This window comes from Pinus tabuliformis, chromosome 4_2 (assembly GCF_031772625.1).
Source record: "Pinus tabuliformis cultivar Carrire ecotype Pingquan chromosome 4_2, CPIR1, whole genome shotgun sequence".
NCBI lineage: Eukaryota > Viridiplantae > Streptophyta > Pinopsida > Pinales > Pinaceae > Pinus > Pinus tabuliformis.
Window position 1 is genome coordinate 455,606,253 of NC_142304.1, and position 5,362 is coordinate 455,611,614.

The following is a 5,362-nucleotide window of genomic DNA, read 5'->3' on the forward strand; positions in this document are numbered from 1 at the left end:
ATGAACATGTTAATGCTTATTGTGAAAGAGAAAAGTGATAATAGAATAACTCTATACAATGAAATATTTTTGTAGAATGAAATCTATTGGCCGAAAACTCTCCACATAAGAAAATATTTTGGTGAACACCTCTTGGAGATCGAGTTCCTAAGTGTGGAGAATGGTGGTTTTTTTGCTCCTGAACAAAATCAACTTCTTATACGCTCAAGACTCTGGTCACCAATTGAGTAAAGGTTGTGCTCTCATAATTGAAGCTCATCGCACAAATCTCTCTGCATAATGAGATGTTTGTTTATGGTTATATTTATGTAAATAGGCATATGTGTGGGATTGTAGAGGAAGTCCACAGTGTGGAGGATTCTTTCAAGCTTTCATTATGTGTATCTCCACACTCCAAACAATGAGAAACCTCCTGCACAATTCATAAACATTTACACTCATAAACAAGTTTTTTAATCACAAAATTTACAAAAGTAATTTTGTTCATGTCCACACCTATAAACAATGTTGGTCCCCACTACTATGCTATTAGCTAGCTTTAGAAGAAAGTGTGGTGGCACAGAGAATAGTGGTATTCCCGTAGTCCTGTAGAATCAACTTCTTTTGCGCTAAATACTTTGGTAATTAATTGATAAAAGGTTGTGATCTCATAGTGAAATATATCCGTTCAAAGCTCTCAACATTGTGAAAGCTTTCTGCAAAAATATCTTTGTAGAATGAAAGCTCTTCGCACAAGCATTTGTTAAATTATGCATTTTCTTTCTGCACAGCTCTTTGGAATTATTATTTTTATATTTTATTGGTAATATTTTAATCCTAAATATTGCTAAATACTTTACTAAACATTGTTTTGAGTACGGAGAAAAATCCACAAAATGAAATCTTTGTGGAAATAAAGAACCCTTTATTTTTATTATGTGAAGTACAATAGAGGAATCGAAACTTGAGCCTTACGCTAATCAATTTGTATAATAAGAAAATTTGTATATATGTAATAGGAAAATGTCAAATACCATTACATTACAAATTAAAGTTATAAAGTTGCCTCTCCACCACATCCTTCATTCTGCCCATCTAAATCTGTAAAAAATTAAATGGAAAATAGTTTAAAATTAATTCTCCTCTACACCCTTATTCTTGCACACATTTCCCACCCTCCACAGAGTAAATGCTTCACACAAGGAAAACTTCCAAAAAGGAAGCATAATAACAGTAATTGGAAATTTTTTCTTGCATAAACTAATTGTGTTGAAAGTATAAACTTCACTCTGAATCATAGTTTTCTCACACATACACTATCCTCTGTAAATATTTTAGACAATGAACATTTACATTGTGCAATGTTTTCATTATGAACTCTGATTTTCTTGATTGTTTGGTATTTGTGGATCGAGTTGGCATTAATGGAAAAGGAAAAGGCTTAAAATCAAGGAAAGTTGTAGCGAAGGTATATTTACATTATTTGGGTGAATCTGCAAGCATAGAGTTAGGGATTAAAGCCACAAATCGCCAAGTCAATTAATAGGTGTGACATAGGTTGAAATTTCTTGACCGTTATTCTCAAGTTTCAGAGCAAGATCTCAATACTTATTTAATTAAAATGGTCTATGCTCATGAATTTCTCATCAATTTCATGTCAAATCGTGCTAATATGATTTGATGTCGAGAAAGGGTCTGTTTTAAGCTTTTATACTAGAAATGGAAACATTAAGGTTGAAGCTGGAGAGGTAGGAACTCGCAGGTGAAATGTTGAGTTTTTGTATGGATAACTTGGCTAAAGCATGGGGCATTTTAGGAGGATGATTATGAAGCAGATAAAGATATCATAGTGCAAAATGGGATTTTAGTGCAACATGAGGAGAATATATTTTACTCTATCATTCAATAAGATTCCCCTCCTTCTCAACTTGACCCAAAAGATAATGAAGCCCACGCCGCTTATTTTTTCAAGGATATGTAGTAATTTAGGTAGCTATTAACTTTATTTTGTTATGTTATGAAAATATATTATGTTTGTATGTTTGTTTTTGAAATTGTATGGAACAAATCAATTTACAATAGCTCCCGTAGTCTAATTATGAACTATCTTAATCCTTGTTTGAGTTTTTGGACATTAGAAGAAGAAATTTTCACTAAATTCGAAAATAGTTAAATTAATTTCCATGCATGACATTTATCTGTATTTCTTTATTTCATTCATTTTTTATACCCTATGTCAAAGTAAATTTCTTTTTCTTCTATAAGTTAATTTGTAGAGTTGTCTATTTCCCTTTTTGGTTAATGTAAGAATTTATTCGGAAAATCAACATTGTATAATTATTGTTGCTTTTGTGTAAGGGAATATAATAATATTCATATGCACATCATTTAGTTTGCAAATATTCATAGCTCTATAAATTCACAACTTTATGCAACTTCTCTCGCTAGCGGTAGAGGTAGTGACTATGTCATCAATACGCAATATAGTTCCCTTTCCAGACAATGAAACTCAATAATGATAATTGTTATGTCCCTGTAATACTAATGTAGCCTCTTATTGTTATTGTTGTGACCATGTAGTCCCCATATTTCTATTATTATACCCGTAGAGTCACACTATTGTTATTTTTGTACCCTAACATTATTATTATTATGTAGGCTCTGATTATTTTGTGACACCATGGACTTCTATATATAGAAAGGAGGATTTTTCATTGGAAACATCTAGGAATTGTTGATTTGTGTCTTGTAAAGGAATTTTTTCCCTCTAAGAGGCTATTTTTCAAGTCATTGTTCTATATTTTCTTCTTTTTTTGTGAGCTAGTTCAGTAACATTTGGTATGAGAGCCTTCGATTCTGGGGTTTCAATTCTTCAAATAGGTCATTTGGAATTTTTGCTATAACATTTTTTTGCAAGGCTTTAGAAGAAAAAATGTTTAACACACGGGAACAAAATTGTGGTGAAATTCATGCAAAAAATTTAGACCTTGGTTCATTACATTTTTAGAGATATGATACAAGAAGTTAGGGTTTTTGCAAGATCCGAAATTCAGACTCAAACACGTGTCCTAGGGAACATTGTCATAAATTTTATTTCACACATGAGATTTGAACTCTATAAAAAGTATATGAAATTTCATAGAATTTATGTTTTTTTGCATCAATTTTAGGGTTGAATGTTGAAACCATGACTCGTGGCACTCCATACAAGTTCGTTCTACTGAGCCAATATCTAATCAGGTCATCATTGGAGATCGGGGATAGCTATTTCTTGAAGGCTCCAATCTAGGTCTGAATTGTGGGGTTGTAAAGAATACTTACAGGGATACCACAAGACTAAATGTCAGACCTTGGATATAGAAAATTACAGAGATACAACAGATTCAATATCGAGCTCCTACAAAGAAGGAAAAAGACACATATTTTTTTTAAATTTGCATAAGTTTTATTTGAAAAGTTAATTTGAAGTGATTCAAGGGGCATAGTCAATCATAAATATCATTTTTTGATGTGAAAATGACTTGAAGCAAGAAAGTGGAAACACCTAGTAAGCAACCATAAAGGTATACTATGACACATGAACAATAGGAAGAAATGCAACATGATATATCAAAATTACATGCCCAAGCACAAAAAAAAATTCTCTTTCAAAGAGTAACCGAAAATGAAATGGAAGCTAAGATGGATGGTTTCAAGAATGGTTTAAAATAAAACATGGAAGGTTTGAAGGATGGCATGGAAGCCAAGATGGATAATATAGAAGCAAAACTAAAAGGAAACATGGAAGATTTAAAGAATGGTTTAAAGCCATACATGGAATGTTTGAAGGAAGGTTTGGCAAATATGCTACAAGAAATGCTTCCTAATGGTGAAATGGTATTACATCAAACTCATGATGAGAACATAAGAAATGTTAATCATGATTTCATAGATTTTAACATTGGATTGAAGACCCACCATATTCCAAATATCGATATCAGAAAGTTTGATGGCAAGGATCAAGTAACATGGACACTACAGATGAAGCAATATTTTGATCTCCATAATGTGTCACACACAGAAAAGGTATGCATTACAAATCTATATTTAGAACCTAATCAACTTGTATGGTATCGATGGATTTTTTCTACTAAACTACTTGTCACTTGGTTAATTTTTACGGAGGAAATGATAGCACATTAGGAGGATACAAAGAGAAACAACTTCTTTTTCCGATTGATAAATCTTAAATAAAATGGTTTAATGGAGGAGCACATTGACGAATTCCAAAAAGTAAATATAAGGTTAAATGATATTCGAGAGGAGCATAGGATTAGTGTTTCCATAAGAAATTTAAGGGATAAAATTCAACATGTGGTTCTCCTTTGCGAATGTGATTGATTGGAGAAGGCATTTAGGCTAGGAATAGAAATCAAAAGGAAAATTATGGCAACAAGGAAGCCTACCACTCACAACTATAAATATGAAATTGTTGCTTCTCCTAGCCTTCCACAACCTACAAGATTAACACCACAACAATTGGAAGAAAAAAGAGCCAAAAGGGATTTTTTATTTTTGTGATAGCAAATACACTAAACATCATAAATTTGCTGGGAAGAGATTATTTGACATAAATTGTGAAGAGGAGGATGAAAAGGAATAAAAAACATAAAAAGAAGGGGAAATACACTAGGAAGGAACCCTAGATAAGAATGAAATTAATATGACCATATCCTGTAATGCATTGGTGAAAATTACCACTCCTAAAACTCTCAAAATACAAGGACATATCAAGAAGAGAAAGGTAATAGTGTTGATTGATTTGGGTAGTACCCATAATTTTATTCATTGTAAGATATCCAAGGAATTGGATTTCTTCCTATATCTAGCACCAAAGTGTCAAGTGATGATTTCAAATTCAAGAACTAGAAATTTCTTTACAAAGTGTCATAATATAAAACTAACCATGGGGGAATATGTATTGAATAGTCCAATCCTTTCCATTCCATTGGGTGGTGGTGATGCTGTACCTGGAGTCCAATGGCTACAATCTTTAGGTACGATAGATTTTAATTTTATATAAATTTTCTTGAAATATTTTTGGGAAGGAAAGGAAGTTGAATTAAGGGGTATTGAAGGGAAACTAGGAAAGATAATCAACTCTAATGGAATGACAAATATTCTAAATAAATAACAATGGGGCGTAGTTGCATAATTATTCTAACTAGAGTTTCAAACATCGAAATAATCTATTTATCTAGATCTCCAAAAAGCCTTGGACAATCATTCCAAGGTATTTGAGACTCCCAAAGGCCTCCCACCTATTCTTCATCATGATCATGCTATTCATTTGATTCCAGGAAGTGTTCCTCTAAGCATTAGGGCTTATAGATATCATTACGCC